The 18,403-nt window shown below is 41.2% G+C and overlaps 1 protein-coding gene across 3 annotated transcripts in view; it reads left to right on the top strand.

Annotated features, from left to right (window-relative positions):
* Positions 1-397: 397 nt before the first annotated feature.
* Positions 398-18,403, top strand: part of FAM135A (family with sequence similarity 135 member A) — a 78,749-nt gene continuing 60,743 nt past the window's right edge. For all 3 annotated transcript variants that reach the window (XR_012579767.1, XM_005483931.4, XM_014264956.3), the window contains exons 1-2: positions 398-459; positions 14,839-14,918. The gene's annotated coding sequence lies outside the window, so the exon portion shown is untranslated. The remainder of the gene's footprint in view (positions 460-14,838; positions 14,919-18,403) is intronic.

Here is an 18,403-nt window from a genome sequence, read left to right as displayed (position 1 = left end):
CCCGAGCCGCGGCCCGGCGGCAGGGGGAGCACGAGCGCCAGCCAGGCGCATCGCGGGGACGGCGGGGGCTCCCGCTGCCAGCAGCGGCCGCCGCGGGAGCCGCACGGGAGACTCCTCGGAGCCGGAGCGAGGCGGCGCGGAAATCCCGGCACGGGAGCCGAGGATGCGGCCGCTACCACCGGCCTCTGCTTAGCCTCCAGCGCAGCCCTCCCAGCGGCGGCTCCGGCACCCGCCGCCCCTCGGCGCCGGGCAGCAGGAAGCGGCGCTCGGCCGGCTCCCAGCGCCCCCCCTTCCTCCCCGCCCAGCGCAGAGCGGGCGCCGGCGGCACGGGCCGTCGCGGGAGCAGCAAGCGCTGGCGTCGGATGCCTGCGCTACGCCATCCCGGTGCTGCCGCGGCCTGGACTCCGCGGGGAGCACGGGCGATCGGCGGGCAGCTGCGGCCGCTCCTTTGTGTCCCAGGTCGGTGCCGGGGAACGGCGAGGGGGTGCAGGGTGGTCGGGCAGAGCGGCGGGACCGTGTCCGTCCCCTCCCGGAGGGCTGGGGCAGGCGGGCAACCCTCCGTGGCCGGCCTGTCTCCGGGGCCGCGGGCATGGCGGGCGGGGGACTTGTTTGTGTCGGTCTGACCCCCCGCTCCCCGGCAGGAAAACTCGGGGAGCCTTTCCGCAGCCCCACCGGCTGGGCGGCGAGGTGGGGCGAGGTCTCGGCCGCCGCCGCCGCGGGCTGGGGACTCTTTCCGAGCCCCTGGTCGGGGGTCGCTCGCGGTCCCCGGGAGCGGCTCGTGGCCGGAGAAGTTTCTGCCCAGGCACCGTTTGGCCGCCGCTGTTGATTGTTTATCGCTCCGAGGCGGCGCCGAAAATAGGTCAGAAATAATGTCCCGCTCGTCCCCGCCGCGAAGTGTCCGAGGGCCGGCCGTGGTACTAGGACCTGCTGGAGGCAATGGTGCTTTCCCCCTCCTTCCTTTCCTGAGACATACGGGACCCTCACAGGGTTTGAAACAGAGCCGAGGGGGCGTTAATTTTTTTACTTATTTATTTATTTATTTTAAATGTCGGTTTCTGCGTGCGGTGTGGAAAGTTGCTGGCCGAGCGTTAGGAATTACTCCCAGCTATTTCCTGGTGCGCGGAGGGCGGCACTGGCGGCTCCCGCCTCCCGGTGCGAGCGGGAACAGCCCGTGCCCCTCGGAGCGGAGCAGGGCAGGGCTGGGCGGCGGGGCCCTGCCTCCCGCGGATGCTCCTCACCCCGCTGCCCACCCTGGCATCGCGGCAGCGCTCAGTTAACCTCCGGGCGCGCTCGGCTGGATTTGCATGTTCAGTAAGCGCTCTAGTGGAAGTAATGTTCGTTTCTTGTATTATTTCAAGCAAAAATTCCAACAGAACCAATTTGAAAGCTTTATTTGATAATTATGCATTGCAATTATACTGCTTGGAAGAGAAGTTGCGTAGTGCAACAGATTTTTCAAAATTGTAATTGGGGGATTTACAATCATGTTGATACTATACCCAAGGAGATATTTGTGCTGATGTGTTTAAACCCACTTCCCCTTTCTCCTGGTTGCAGAGAATTTTGCTGACTGAAACATAAATAAGCTACTGTTTGAGATCTTACATTTTATCAAGTAGAGTGGACATAAATGCCTATTTTGTTTTACTGGGTTTTGATTTTTTTTTTTTAAGTAGTTCTTTCAACTTTCTTAATGTCTTATAAATAGGCAAAGCCTGAGGTAAATTCCACACGCTCCACCTTTTGGTTTGCTTGCCTGATAGCAAGTAGCAGATGCTGCAGAATCTGTATTACTCTGGAAGGGAAGGCATTACATTTTCATCCATTAAATAACTCCACCTTAGCAGTTTGACTGTGAAGATAAAATTGCTTGGCCCTTTCTGAGGGACAAATAGTAGAGCCCAAACCCAGTTCAATAAATCTCTGGTTTGCTGGAACATTATGGCATTTTTACAATGAAAGAATTCTGGATTTGTGGAGGAACAAATTAGGTACTGCAGCATAGTTTTTATTATTCTGTTCAACAATTCATTGCCCATTAGAACTGAATTGTTTTGTAGGAAGTGGACAATAATCTGGGCTCTGGCTGTATCTTTGCAAGTACTTTAAATGAGTGAAGGACAGAGTTGTGATCTTGTTCTGTTTCTTCCATATGACTGTACCAGTAGTGACAGTCTGAGTACCTGCATTTGGTGTGTCAGACCACAGCTGTAAATCTTAGTCTGAGTTTTCCTTGGGTGGGCCAAATGTTTTCTTCTTCCCTCTGTAAGTGGCATAAGTAAATTCTTAAGCTTTCCTTTGGCAATTGATAAAAGTCAGAGAATACAAATTTGAACTCATTCTTTGGAGTGTTTTAAATATCCCTTGTGTGAAATACAATCCTACACTACTGTTGAGAGTTGACTGATATGTGAAAATACTGGTTTTGGACTTAAATTAGCCCTTTATTAGTAAAACTGATTTGTTACCTTCAATTCAAATTATGGTAAATTTGACTGGACTGTATAAGGTTTGGCATGAATAGTAATCAGTAATAGTAAAGTGCACACAGCAACCAAATTCTTTCTTCAAAACTGTGATTTTGAAAATGTGCCAGACAAACCAACACAGTTGTTGATTCAATTTGATTCCATTGCGATAGAATTTACTTTTGTTTTGAGCTAAGTAAAACCTCAAAAATAACACATTGGGCTCTGTTCAGATTTCAGAAGAGCTAAGCCCTTGCATCTCTTCTGAAGCCCCAGTAATGATGTGACGCTGTTACCTGACACTGCAGTATTGTGGTTTTAGCATTTCCCTTGGCAGCCCATGGGGTTCAAAGCTCAGTTCCACGACTGTCTCTGGTGCTTTTTTCTCACAAATATAGAATTAGTGAATTCAGTTCCTAAGCAGGGGGAGATGTGAAAACTAAGATCCGTTGCTCACTCCAGCATTCCTTGTTGGCTTTGCTAGTCAGTTATCTGCTGAGAAAGACGCTGACAAGTTCTACTGGACTTGGTTGTGGTTTTGAGATATGATGAGCACTCTTTGACAGGATGTTTCTATCAGTATCTCATTCTCACCAGGTTACAATCTGGCATTTTGGTGCTCTCTTGCTGGAAGTGATTAGAATGGGATATGAATGCCGCAGCCATCTGTCTGCCTGGGGAGGTGCACAGGAAAGCAAATCCTGGCAGAGGAATGAGGCAGATTACTTTGAGTGGCAAGGTTTTGAACAACTGCAGGTAAAGGTAGGGGAGCCCTTCATGAGCTCTGACTCTTGTGCTGTTTTTTCCTTGAAGAGAGCCTGGTTGGCTGCACCAGCCTAGGAGGCAGGTACCCAAATGTTTATTAATGCAATGCTGAGAGTACTGGTGCCTGTGTCTCTCTGGGACTGGTTGCTGTCCCGAATAAATTTGAAAGTTAACTCAGTACCAAAGATGGACCTCAGTGTGAGAATCAACAGTCAAGGGTTCTTGTTACTGTTGACCTTGTTTCAGTGTTTGAAGTTGTTATTGTGATGAAGACTAATGTTACTCATCCTTGCTTGGTAACTGTTTCATCTTGTACTTTGTGTTTTCGGTCTTGAAGTCTTTTTTGTTCTTTTTCATCTCCCAGTCCCTACACACTATAGGACAGTCTTGGCAGAATATACTCTCTTGTTAGCCAGGGGGGAAGAGTTGCAGTTTTATTGTGTGGGTTTTCTCCTTCCCCTTTTTCTCTGTATGGAAAAATACAGTCTCACTAGTGCTTTGTTTTCATGGCAGGAAAGATGAGTAGCACCTGTGTGTTGACCAGCCTTTGTCCCTGATGGATGTTTGTTTTGACAGCCTGTTGTTGTACGTCAGTTACCTCTGACAGGCTGTTGCTCAGAAAACCCGTAGCCTAAATGTACTACTGTGTCAAGTACCAGAACATAAATTTATTTTGGTTAACTAAGAGCATAGCTCAGAGTTTCTTGAATTATTAATTATTTAATTTTGCATTCAGTATTCCTCCTAATGAACAAGCATGGAAGGTGTCATTTTTCTTTTTTGTTAATGAAAAGTTCGTTTATTTTACAATCTTCAAAACTTTTATAAGTTCCTATATCCTGGTGGTACAGTTCAGTGGTTACAGTGGTAGTGCTGGGTTGCCATTTGGACTTGGTGATCTTTAAAGATCTCTTCGAACTTGGATGATTGTATTCTATGGTTCTAGAAGTCACAATCCTGCTGCTTTAAAACAGGAATGAGAGATTGGTGAAATCCACTCAAAAGTCACATTTTTGGTCCCTTTGAGCTTGTTACAATTGTACAATGCTTCTGAAAAAATACTAGTTCTCTGTTTTTCTGCCACAGCTAGGCAAAGCAGTAAAGTATGTCCTTACATTCTGTTAATATTAGTGTGCCATGTGTTTTCTCCTTGGCAAGACACGTGATTTTATGTTTGCTACACATCTGATGATTTTGGCCTTCTCTAGCATTTTGCTAAGCACCTTTTGAACACATTAATTTGTTGGATACGTGTCATTAAGTATTGTGTGTAGAAAAATAAGTTAACTGTTGAAGTAGGAACATAATTAAATATTTATACTTTTATTTATAGCAAAAGCAGTTGGTATTTAGTGATGTGGTGTTGCTGATATTCGTAAAAGTCTGTTGTACAAACCGTCTTCCTCGAAGAACAATGTGTGGAACCTTTGTGGTAACAAGAGTATACAACAAAGAGTATACAAGAAAAAAATCTGAAACGGAGGAAATAAGTTTGCCATAGTTTTGGGTCAGGAAGAAGTCAGGTGAGCAAATTGTGTTTACTTCTAGCAGGAAATTTGTGACAGCATTGTTCTTGGAAAGAACAGACAGAGAAGTAAGAAACAGAATCAAATCTCACAGAGCTCAACTTACAAGTGGAACAAAAGTTGAAAATGCTAATGCAAATTGAACTTGCATCAATTCCTTTTTTTGTTAGATAGTTTCAGTGCTTTTTTTGTAGTGGATTTTCTGTAGAGGTTTTGAAATTGGGAACATTTTTGATGCGAAGAATTTTGAACTTTATATTGTGCAAGCAATTTTGTTGGAAACAAGATTAAAAGTTTCACTTACCAGTATTTCTTACCAGAACTAAATAAAACATGTCTGCATTTCTGAATTACAAGTCTTGTATCAGAAAGAAAGGATAGCATACGTATTTAGCTTTCTAGTGAAAAGTTACATTCTAGTGAAAAGTTACAAATTTGTTAGCTCTAAAACTATAGAATTACACATATATATTCATACATATGTGTGCATATGGTTTGCTGAATCTTGTTTTTGAAATAAATCACAAACCCATACACACCATACCCCCAAATTGAGAAGAAATCTATAGCATTCAACAGTTAATTTTGCAGGAGGATTTACACTTGACCTCTGACATTTTGAAATAACAAACTGACTTGTTCTCCAGATGCAAGTCTGCTTACTATAATCACAACCTGTTCACGTGCTGTGACCTCAGGAATTAATCCATGTTACTGAAAATGCCGTAGCTCACTCATTACCTGTTGCATAAAGGATGTTGAGAGATAATGCTTTCTAGCTATAAAATAAACTGAATTCCTTTTATGCTTTAGATTATTTTTCTAAAGTTAATAAGAAAGGTTTCCCTTTCAATTTTCATATTAGAATGGCCTGCAGTACATTTTCTGTCTTCTTTCCATTGAAATTTACAAGGAAAATGTTGTAGTATTTGTGCTTCTGTAGAAGAAGCTGTACTTTCTCCCCAGGCTGTCAATTCTGTTATCTCTTGATTATTTCTCTGCATAATGATTGTGTATTTCCATGTAAAAAATCAGTCTAAACAATGTAATTAATGCTCCTGAGTTTTAGTAGTAGAGGTAGTAGTAGTTGCATATAAGCTTTTAAACTTAATTATACTTGCTTTTCTGTCTATTTATATGTGGCCCTTCTAGCTTTCTATAAATGCATATATATGTTTTTAAAAGATTTTCTGGGTAAATTCTGAGATTATAGCTATCAGATGATTCTAGAGCTGATGTTTTCTGGCACCTTTGACCTTCAGTCCCTCACTGTGGTGAAAAAATTCCAGATTAAAACATGCCAAGGTATTGAAGATATTTGAAGTACTGAAACAAGAAACCGTAGATAGTAGAAGACATGTTTTACTGCTTTGCATGTAAAACAGCTTAGAGGAAAAAAGCTTTTAATGAGTGAGGTCAATACTAGATCTGAACGTGGAAGTCAGGACCTAGATCTCCACATTTGTCGCCATTCTTTCATGCTGGGCTTCTTTTTCTTATGAAGGCCCTTGTTGCTGGGGCAGAAGCTCTGAGCCATAGAGTTACCTGTTATTCATTTTATTTTGCACGTCCTTAAGAGACAACCTGTGGAAGGTGCATTGTTTATCTGTGAAATTGGTTTGAGTGCCAGCTAATGCTACTAATGTTTGAGTTGAATTTGAGTCTGTGACTCGAAGCTCTAACAGATGTTACCTGCCTTTTGATGGAAATGTGTAAAAGCTGATGAAGTTTAGCTAGAATGATGAATTTTCATCGCCAGTCACTTTGCTCTTCTCAGGTGGGAAAGGAAGGAACAATAACCTTTTGAAAACCAGCTAGTCATGCTATCAGCAGGGTAGGGAAAGCCTCTGATGATTTTGTTTCTAGTTGTTGGGCCTTTTTTTCCCAGAATGTTTGTGCTGTATTTAAGGGGTGGTACTTGTTCTAGTTGTAGCAAATTTGAAAGCAGCATGTGAGGGATTTAATGATTACAAAACGTTAGTACAAGAATTTCCAACTAAACATGACAAGTAAATTGTAGGAGAAAAGGAGTGAACAAAAACTGTTCCATACAAAACACTGTCAAAAATTGTTTAAGTAGCATTGGTGATGGTTCAAGCTAATTCAGAAAACAGTTTTCTGATTTGTTTTGATGTAACCCTGCAAGTCTACCCATTGAAGTTGCTAAAGGTGATAATTAGATTTGTTTTATTTCCAATGTGCTATTTTGGAAACAGAGTCTTGCCATTTTAGGTTTGTGTCAGTGTTTTTAGCAGCTTATAACACGTCAGCATTGTTCTGTTAGTGAAATGCCATGTGGGGAGCCGAGGTAAGAGGAGCATGAAGCCTTCAAGCTGCAACATAAACAAAAGCAGATCTTGAAACTGAATTTGTTAATGCAGCTCTGCTTGCCTGTTTCATAGGGACTCTTCAGTGAGATACTGTGGCAGTGCGGTGGGGCAGGAGCAGTGCCGGCGCTGAGGGAGAGGTGCAGCCTGTGGAGCTCGGATGGAGCAGGCTGTGCTGACTCGGGCAGCCCTGTCGCTCTCTTCCTCCGTGACAGGGAGCAGAAGAGCCCTTCTTAAGCAAAGATGGTGCCTGTCTCCTGACAGCAGATGTGTTGGTTGGTCTCTCTGCAGGCAGAGCATGTTTTTGGACCATTTGGAACAAAACTGCTGGAAGCTGCTCAGCTTTCCATCCTTCCGTGCCTCCTTCTGGAAGGAGATGGCCTGGGGTGCCAAGGAGGGTTCCTGGGTGAGACGTACCCTCCCTGGGAAACCCGGCCTGTGAGTAGAGAGCAGAACTGCCCTGTGGGGCAGGGGGAGGTTACACTGAGCTGCTGCTTGGGCTCTGGGCTGGTGTCCATCCATGGAGGAAGTGGGGCAGGGGTAGGGCATTACTGTCCAGTTTTGGGGGTGAATCAAAGAAAGGAATGGAGGGTAAAAATGCCACCTCAGGAATGGCTGTGAGAAGGGGCGGTTTCTTTCACCCTGCTACTGAGACCTCTTTGCTTTGCTGTGCCAAGGCTGTGGCTCATGGAGGCTGAGGGACAACTGGCCAGGGAAGCGCTGTGCTGCTGCGTGCTTCCCTTCCCGTGCTCCATGGCACTGCTATTTGTGGAGCTGTGCTTTGAAACCGGATAAGGAAGTGATCTGATCAAGCCCTGCAAAAATAGATTATTCTAAAATGGTAACTAATTAATTTTAAAATGCTGTCCCACAAGCACTGTGTTGGCAGTGTTGAGGGGGCGATTGTATTGATGCTATGAAGATGTGAATGAGCACCTGAGGCAGAAACTTCTGAAGCTGTTTCTAGTGTAGGAGACTCAGTGCAGTTTCCTGGACAAAGTTGGCTTAAATTCTTGCTGTGCCCTCATTCACTTCTTCAGGGTTAGATGTTAATATAGCCATACTCTGAGGTAGATCAGTGCAGCTGTTTGTGGAATCCTGCTGTATTTAAATGAGTGAAATGTTGCTGTTTAAATTAAAAATGAAAAAAGCTAACCGACTGCCCCCCCCATAACCACCAATATCTTACAGAGTAACCTCCAAAATATCTGTTAAGGTTTGGTTTGATGCTGTGGGGCTTTTTGCCTCCCACAACTGCTAGCACAATTGCAGAGATGGCTGTTTGTGGCGTGGGTGCAAGCAAGTCTGCAAGGGTAGCAAAAGGATTTAATTTAAAGACTTTCTTTGCTACTGATACATAATGTGCTGTTTTCTCAGGGTGCTTACTGGCATCCAGTCTTCTTATAGTGTGCATGCTAAGATCTGCTCAGTTTGTTCAAGCTACATCACAGCTGTCCACCAGTGCTGATCAGTGTTATCTTTACTTGACAGTTGTTTCTTTAAAGACTTTTTTGCCTGAGCATTTCTCAATAAAAAAGCACACACTTTTTTACTAAACAATATGCAGTACTCTGCATATTGTTTAGTCCCTTCTCTTCTAAACAGTGAAAAAAAGTAGAAAGTGATTAAATTTTATTGCAGTTTTTTTCTTGGGAGTGGGAAATGTGGGTTGGTTGGTTTTATTTGTTTGTGGGGGGTTTTGTTTGATTTTTCTTGTTTTTGTTTGTTTGCTTGGATGGTTTGTTTGTTTGTTTGTTTTCTATTAGGTCAGATCTGTTTTGCTCCAGGCTTCAGTGGCAGAAAAAAAGAGTGTGGAACATTAAGGACAGAGCATTAAAATCTTGTGCTTGGCTGGTTTGGGTAATAACTAAGTGAATTTATTAGTTTAGATATATTTCAGCTTGGTGCTCTTAGATTTGGAAGTGCACAATGCAAGCTGCTGGAGGTGCCACCTGAGGTGGCAGAGAAAAGTATTTCTTCCCTATCTGGTCAGAATGAAGATAAGTGAGCATCAAGAGAGCTTAAAGCCTTGGGCCAAATTGACATGTAGGTGTTTGTTTGCTACAATATGTTTTTGAAAAGCTTTGATGCACGTTCTGAAATACTTTTTATGACCTTATTAGGTCACGGCTTGCAGTGGCAGTCTGCTAAATTGTCTTTCAACTTTGCACTTGTATCATTCAACTAGAACTAAATTGCACTTTGTACTAGAATAATATGGATTTGACTGTAAAATTAGTGCATATTTTGTGTAGCAGAAAGGTTACAGACAGGGTCTTAGAAGAGGGGTCAATTGAAGAGAGGGTCTGACACTCTTCATTGTCAGAAAATCATTAACAAAGGAAGAACTAAACAAGAATATATGACTTTTTTCAGGTAGGTATTGAATAAAAACTATGGGCAGATGTTATGAGATGTTAAAAACAGTGTTTTATATTTCCAGTTTGTGGGTTTGGTTTTTTTGCACTGAAGATCAAAGAGTTAAACTTTTAACCTAAATTTATGTGTTCTAATGCTTACCTCATTTTGTTTGTTGAAATGGTAGGAAACTGGAAACCAAACCCCAGGGAAATCAGCAATGGTGTGGCCAGCAGGACCAGGGCAGTGATTGTCCCTCTGTACTCAGCACTGCTGAGGCTGCATCTGGAATCCGGTGTCCAGTTGTGGGCCCCTCACGACAAGACAAACATTGAGGGGCTGGAGCGAGTCCAGAGGAGGGCAGCAGCCATGGAGCAAAAGTCCTGTGGGGAGCTGGGGGGCTTTATCCTGGAGAAAAGGAGGCTCAGGGAAGACCTTATCACTGTCTACAACTACCTGGAAGGAGGGTGTAGCAAGAAGTGTGGAGTTGGCACTTGAGGACATGGTCTTGTGGTGGAGATAGCAGTGTTTGGTTAAAGGTTGAACTTGATGATTTTAGAAGTCTTCTCCAATTTTAATGATTCTGTGAAAAAAGTGAAGTCAAGGATTATGTTTTCAAAGATGCAGTAGACATTCCCAAATCAGCTGCCTTTATGTTGGGTTATTAACATTAGGTGTTGAAAATAAAATAATTTTGATACAGTACTCCTGTGTATTTCTGAAAGAAATTATATTTGTAAGAGTGCTCTGTCAGAGTCAGTGTTTTTCTTTGTTGGCTGATCCAGCCTTATCACCACCAATGCTATTACTGTAGGAACTACCAAGGAAGTGGTTTTGTGACCACTGATCCTGGATCAGATTTACTATCAGATTATCCCCTAATGTAGCTTCGATCAGGCAGCCAAGCTATCACATTTCTTAAGTTAATAAGAGTATGCAATATATCATTTGTGCTAACTTAATGCCTACTGTGGGAGGAAATACAGTAACTATTTGGCATAAAGCCTTCCAATACAAAATCAACCTGTCAGATCTAAACTGTATTTACTGTCTTGTCAAAGAATGACCTCAGAGCAGGTATTGGAACAATGACTCAACTCTGTAAATTGTGCTGTTTTATTTACAGAGGACAATAATACAGAATTATTACCTATTAAAAATAATTTATTGATCATATGGCATTAGATGTATTTTTCATTTCTCTTGAAACAAAGGGTTTATTTTTTTGAAAACAAGTTGTGGTGGGAGAGAAGTTGCAGCTTTCTTTTGGAGATTTTTGATTCATAAAATATGGCAGAGTAATGACATTAACAGTCATTGGAGACATTTTAATGCCAAATTCATCCATCCATGTGAAAGCTATTTTTTATTTAATGACATTGTTGGGACATGGAATTCAAAGAGAGAGCTTTCTTCCTTTGTGTAAGTAGTAAAATGAAGTATGTTTTAAGTACACTTAGATAGACCCTTAAGGTTTTATGAAGAACCTATTCCACTGGATGGAATCAAATTATTTTAGTAAGCTTCCCTCTCCTACTTTATTAATTCTTATCTGATACATCCTTCATAAATTCAGTAGTATGGTGAATGTATTAAGCTATGCAATTTGGATTTTTTAAAGCCAAAATACTACAGCCTGCAATTTATTGGGTTTTTTTTCCATTTACTGTAAAATTCTTACATGCTTTTTATGTAAACTTCCAAAAGACTTTGGTTGATTGTTTAGTATAAGCACTTCATTTTGGTTTTTCCTCTATAGTGCTCCTCTGAATAGGTTAGGAAAAGATAGATTGTGAGTTCATTAATGGAAAATGATAAGCAAAGCAAGTAATAAATTTCCAGACGTATTTCTACATTTGCAGGTGTTTTTCTACATAACTACATTACTGCTGCTGTAGTCAGAGGTATTTATTTTCATCGCTGTTGTTGAGGTAGCTCAGCTTTACTGCTGATTTTCATGGTCCACTCTCCATGGTTCTTGGCATGAGTATGTGGAAGTTCATTTTTCTCACTCAGCCAATGTGTGGGATCAAAGTGGGACAAGGTGGCTGGCATAATGTAGTAGCACATATACTGAACTGCTACTGGTTATCATCAAAATGCCCCATTTTAGTTGTTTCTGACTCAAAAGCAGTCACATTTCTGCAAGTTATTTCATAGCCCTTTCATAATTTTGAAAATGTGGGTTTTATTTTTATGGGAGGTCTTTGTAAAAGGCAAATAAAGCATTCAGTTTGGTTTGTTCATGTTCTGTTTCCATTTTTCAGTGCAAATTACTGTTGAAACCATTGCTCAATTCATTTTAATGAGAAAGAGGAGAAGGCATCTCAGAGATGATGCAGTTTTTCTTTAGCATAAATGGTTGGCTGAAGTGAGAAGAAGTTAGTGTCCATACTGGGAGGAAAAATACTGACATGTGTAAGCATGGGGTCTGTTTTGCAGCAGGGGTTTTTGTGGTGGAGGGAGAACACATCAATAAGAAAGAGAGCTTTTAACTGTGCTCCCACAGAACTTTTCCTCTTAAAGTTTTTAATGAGGAAGCTTAGAAATAACATGTCATTTGTCAAACAGACAAAGACCAATGCTAGGATAGAAAGGAATAAGCCTAATAAGTGTTCAAGATGAATTATTGTATCACATGTATGATCTATTAATAGGGGAGAAGAAAAGAAATAAATGCAACATCTTAATGACTTCTGTGCTCAGTGGGAATAATCAAGTTGTCAGCTCAAAGTAGTGACTATGTTGTTTTTATCAGTGTGCTGCATAAAGGATGAGATATTGGTGCTAAATTTAAAGCAAAAAGTATGAAAACTTGAATTTTAATGCCTGATTAAGTTGGCTGTTTATCATCTAGCACATTAAAATGTCATCGGTACCTTGCATTAGCTTTGTTAGAATCAAACCTTATGGTTGGCTGGGAAGTAGTGTAGTCTTAGAGAACTGGGTGTGAAGAAAATGGTAATAGTTGAGTTTTGCCTTGAGCCCATGAAAATCAGGTCATTGTTTAACTATATGTGTAGTTATTTACTTCACATAATTATGATAGCTGTGAAGGTTTAAAAAAAAAGGTAATTAGGAAATGCTGATGTAAAACAGTCTGTTCTGATGTATTTTTCTAGTGGTGGTGATGTTGTCTTTTTAAAATTGGGATAATGAATTGAATAAGGTATTCTCAATATTTCTGCATAAGGGTTTTGTTTGTTTATTTGCTTGTTTTACGACATAATGATTATGCAATCTAAAACTCAACTACCATTTCTTTTCTACACCCTCACCTTTTGAATTATGGAGGAGCAGGGTTTATTTCTAGTGCTGGGAAGCTCTAGTCTCAACCAGAACACTGTGATATTGAGTGCTGCACAGCTCTGAAAGGATTTCAAAGGACACAGGAGTTATGCTTGCAGTAGTCCAGGCTCTCTGCAGGGAATGCAGAGAGAAAGGTGAAATGATCAAAATAACAGACTGGTTCTTTGCAGCACCATGCTGAACTAATCTATGCAGTGAATTATGCTTTTTCAGCCTCACAGTAATTAAAATAAAAGGATATTAGCTTGGAAGAGTTTTAGATGTATGGGTAGATGGGACATATTTCTAATTGAATGCAGAAAAATTTGGCACATCTTCTGTATAGTCTTGCCAAAGTCTATGAGAACTCAGAGAAATTGAAATGAAAAACAGTGTCCAGGTTTGCAGTCAGATTGTGCTAGTGTGCACACTCAGAAAGTGGGCATTAGGAATAGCCTTGTTGGTCAGGTCAAGAACTTGGTTTTCACCACATTAGGTTTCAGCTGAAGGCAGTGTCCAAGAAACAGCTAAAATTGGAATTGAAGGCAGTTCTCAGGTGGGGGGGACAAACCTGTGAGTCATCAGCACAGAGATAGATGGTGGCTGAGTTTGTGTTGGCAGGTGCTGCATCTCTGAGCATACAGGAAAAGAGGACTGGTAAAAAAGCTCAGGAATGGTGGTGTACAAGGCTCCTACAGCAACTTTGAAGAAAAATACTACTTGAATGTTAAATGAACACCTAGAAACAGACTGGAACAAAATGGATGCTTTGTTCTATTTTAATTAGTAGGTTCTTTAGTTTTACTTTTGATTTCCACTGAATATAAAATACTAAATCCAAGGCTAGAAAAAATTCAGTTCTTCAGAATTTTGCATTTTTTTCTCGCTCTATCTTTCAAAAAGAAGAACTCAGTCCTCTTTAAAAGAGAACTGGTATGACACAGGTTGTAATGCATTGTTAAATAAATGTAATAAATTTTGTCGGTGCCATATTTATGTGGCATTATGGCTTCAGGATTTTACTAGATTATTATTGAAAATTTGTGGTATCAAATATGTAATACCAACATGACATGCACAAGTGAAATCTGTTTAGAAAAAATCCAGATAATGGGTTTTTTTGCGTTCTACTTTCTCTGTTTTCTTCCCTCTCGAGCTAATGCAAAACCAGTTTAGTTTCACAGCTTGTCTGCACAAGCTGTGATAGATTTTGTCTTTGTATTTCTCTGAAATATACATACAGAAAGATGCAAAGTTACTTTAAGAGGGTAGAACTAAGTGTTCTCTTTTCTGTGTCTTTGAAATCTAAAGGTCATCAGATAAAAAAGAGATTTTGCAATTTTTTATTGTATTTTTAAAGTACCCAAATGATTTCAGAGTGCAGGAGTGATGAACTGCTTCTTAATAAACAGTTTAAAGTAGTGGTTTATCAGGAGCTCCAGGGAGAGTTTCAGCATATTAGGTGGTGTTGACCTACCTGCAGTGTTTCCTCTGAGAAAGTGGGTTCATGGTCTTCTCCTTGTCCCCTGAATTTTGGCTCCTGTGGAGAAGGGACATGAGATTTACCAGGAGAATCTCATCAGACCTGTTCTTGTAAGTTGTCTCCTCCCTGGTGGCTGGGTAAGGCTGCGTGGGGGCTTGAGCTGTATTTGATGACTCAGGCCAGAATATCCTCCTACTTCTTGGGGGCTGTGTTGCTCCTGGAGAGCTGAGAGTCTCTCTGAAGACTGGGGAGGCTGTGGGGTGGCTGGGGGTGCACCTGAGTCCTCTGGGAGCTTAGGATTCTGTGGTGAAGGCAGGGATAGTTTGGCTGGGGATAGTCAGCTTTGTCAGAGTATTGGCTTCATGAGAAGTTATATTTTTTACTTATTTTGTAAAAATACGAATCAGGAGATATGTTTTTAGGAGAGCTGAAAACTGCAGTGCAGGACCCAAGGTCAGACTGGAGAATGCTGGTAGGCAGTTCCTGGGAGATTGTTGGAGAGGACATGATAAAGGTTGTTATTAGAATGCAGGAAAAGAGAACGAAGTACCTAAGTACTAAAATATTCTAGAGATGTTGCTCGTAGTAAAACGTGTTTGTTTGTTTGTTTGTTTGTTTTTCAGTTCAAGCAGTATGTTTTTGACAGCAGAGAACTGGAAGACTGGTTGATTGACATACTAAAATGGAGTATTTACCAGTGCAGGTAAGACATTCTTTGAACATCTTTTTGCAGTTTCATTTCTCATTTTTTCATTTGCAAAAGTGTTGTTTTGCAGTTCCCAGTGCAAACAGCTAGATTAATGGCAGTGTTACACAATCATTTTTCTGAAAACAAAGCTGGTTTAGGAGGTTTCTGTATTTTCAGTTCACTCTCAGGTGCTCTGATGCAACTGCTGTAAAGTAGCACTACAATGATCAATAAAGAAAAACAGAAACAAGAAACAAAAGAAACATCATTTTTTTCCTTCAGACAAACATTAAAAATATGTTATATATGATAAAAAAAATATAAATATGTTATATATGTGATCCACTTTGTATTGTGGCCTCAGGAAAGATTAGTTTGTATAACTAAAGAAAGTGGTGAGATGATGTGGGGACAGCGTGGACCAGCCAGGATATACAGGAGATTTTCCAACTTAGAAAAATAAGTAAATCCTCAGAAGTATGAAGGAAAGGAAAGGTTTGGCCCTCAGTTGTAGGATCAAGTAGCTTTAACTGACATTTTAACTATTGGAAATATGAAGTGTTAATGCTCTGAATACTTTTGAATATAGAAATGCTTTTGGATTGTAAAAGTTAAGTAGCTACCAAAAGTTTAGAACCCCCCTTTCTCATTTATGTATTAAGGTACTGTAATTTATTATCAGACCTTCTGGTATGGGTTTATATGCTGCATTAAACTCCATTTCTCATGTAGAGAGTCCCTACTGAAGGATTCTTTTGTTTCTTAATGCAGTTTAATATCTTGGTTTCCAAATGCTAATGATGTGCTTTAAAATACAACAGTAAACTCATGAAATATTAAATTGAAGTTTGTGGAGTGCAGCTGTAAGTTTGACAGGAATCTGTACAACAAATACCTCCACATGAGTTCAATTTTTTTGTTGGCTTTTGTATGATTATTGTAGAAGCTTAAGACATTGTCCAAATTGAGTTTCTCCTTTAAAATATTTATTCACTGCATAACACTTTCTAGTACATAGTTCACAGAACTGTTCTGTACTAACTGTTTTCCTTTGCACTGGTATGAAAGACTTTGGCAGAAAAGTAGTGATGTGGTTTATGTCAGCCCAGGGCAGTGAATGTTCCCCTTCTTCCAGTTTAAGGTGCACGTGGAGCACACTGAAGCTCAACAAAGCAAAAGCTATTCTCAGTGGTCAGCTGGGTACCTGCTTGCTGCATGTGCTGTTCTGTGAACTGTGCCACAGTATTTCTTACTGGCTTTGCAGCTGGTACTGGAGCAAGGCATAGACACTGTTTTTTTCCAAATGCTGTTTGTAGTTGAGCAAGAGCTGTGTTACTGGATTAAAATGCACGGTCTTGTGTCATTCAGGGCTGTGGTTGCTGGACCCTGTGCTTGGTCTGCAGGGAAAAATTGCATGCCAGGCAGTTTTCAGTGAACTGGCTGGGAGTGCTAAGTGAGCTCAATAGAGGAAGAAGGGAGGGAGTGGCCCCAGCTAGAGCCATATTATACCCAGCAGGAGTACCACAAGTTCACTGGACAGTCCTTTTGGCAGTCATGCAAGATATGGCTCTCTTAAGTTTTGGGGTTTTCTGTTGAATTAACTCATTCATGAAATGGACCTAATTGGACTGGTTCTGGGTTGTTCTGAGTTTTCCTGCTGGGGTCTTGAGGGACCCTGATCAAGGCCCAACAGCAACCTCAGGAACAGTCTTCACTTCATGAAGGCAAACTGCTCAGGGAGTTAGCACTACTCATTGTGCCAGGACACCAGAGCCTTGCCATGTCTTCCTCTCTTTAGAATGTAGTTCCATCAAAATGCAAGTTGGGTGAGACTGCCCCATGGCATCCTTAAAAAGATAAAGATCATTTTGCTTTTCCTTCAGTGCTTTGAAGTGGCTTCCTTTTGAGTACTGGACAGTTTCATCCATAGCACACAGGGTTTGTTGCCCAGCAGCTAAAGGTCACAGTGGATCTAGGATCTCTGGATATTTGCTCTGTGGCAGGTCAGGTTTCATTTGCAGATTATATACTTGCATTTTGGTAGGTGATGCCCATGTGATAATGCAGTATTACAGCCCCAGAGAATTACAGTGCAGAACATTTTGTATCTAGCTTTAAAGACCACAGAGGACATCCCTATACAGTACTACAGACAAAGCAGTGGAAGAGGGAGTTGCTGCAAAGCCCTGTAGGCTGTCACTGCCAGTCCTAACACTACAAAATTGTAGCATAACTTATGGCATCATTCAATTAGTCTGTTGAAGGCCTTTGATTGAAATTCAAATGATGACAAGATTTTTTTAGAGAAGCTGGGTTAATAGCATCATCTAGATGCTGTAATTTTGATCTTGTGGTAAGAGCCCTTGATCCAAGTTCTTCATGTTGTCCTAATGCAGCAAAATTCCTCTTGCCTCATCCCCTGTTACACCAATAATATACTGTTCCTGTGCTTTTGTAAAGTCCATTCAGAGTCCCTGTATTGGCTGTTAAACCAAGATCAGGATTAATATCTTGTTTAGAGTTTAAAATCTACATTTGTGTTACAGGGCTTGAAGTCTTTCAGCTCCTCTAGAGTGAGTACAGAAAGGGAGGTCTTATCTTGAGTCATATTCTAAGACAACTTAGTTGGTAGGCTAGAGGTTGTGCCTCTAAATGTAACTTTGCTTTCAGCTGAATAATCCCTGCTGCAGTCATGACGTTTTTTGCCACCTGCTCTGTTTAGTCTCAGTACTGCCTGCTACTTCACAAACACCCAAATGCATGTTCAAAAGTTTAGAAACAATAAAACCCATAATCCATTCAAGCTCTAGACAATGTTTACTGCTTCTACATCAGAGCCAGAAAACTTGACTAATGTGTATGAAGGACAGCCTGCTCAATTTTTTTGTTTGCTTAGTCCTCAAACCAGACAGTGCTTGCAGAGGCTAGGAAGTTTGAAGTCAAGTGTTGGTGGAAGGTGTAGTGTGTTTCATTAGTCTAGTGTTGAAGGCAAACCAGCAGAACTTAGTAAAATCTGTAGGATTTAAGTGTAGGTATCAGCAGGCAGCTGTAAAGTAGCAGGAACTTGCTACTCTGTGGCTGTGAAGATGACAGTGAGAATTATCACTTTACTATTACACCACAAAAAAAAATTACTAAAAATAGGCGTGTTGTCTTGCTTAACTCCTGCCTTCCCCTGGAATCTCTCAGTCTAAAGCCTTACAGGACCTGGTCAGACACTTTCTCTTTACTGCTTGGCTACACTGTAATTCAGTTGTTGCTGTCTTCATGCCAGAGTTGAGGCTCTGCTGCCTGCATGGACATTCTGCACCAACAAGGGCTGGAAGCAGCCCATCTCTTTTTCTCCTTGTCAGAAAGTATTTTTCTCTCTCCAGCCAAGAACCTGAGCAGAGCTGCAGTATGCAGGTACCAGGAAGTGCCAGGATTGTATTATGCTGACGCTGTGTAGTGATGCTTCTCTGATAACACTTGATTCCTTCGCAAGAAAGGTAGAAGTTACT

This window comes from Zonotrichia albicollis, chromosome 3 (genome assembly GCF_047830755.1).
Source record: "Zonotrichia albicollis isolate bZonAlb1 chromosome 3, bZonAlb1.hap1, whole genome shotgun sequence".
In the NCBI taxonomy this organism is placed as follows: Eukaryota; Metazoa; Chordata; class Aves; order Passeriformes; family Passerellidae; genus Zonotrichia; species Zonotrichia albicollis.
Note: the sequence above shows the minus strand (reverse complement) of the source record. Positions and strands in the feature narration are given on the sequence as shown.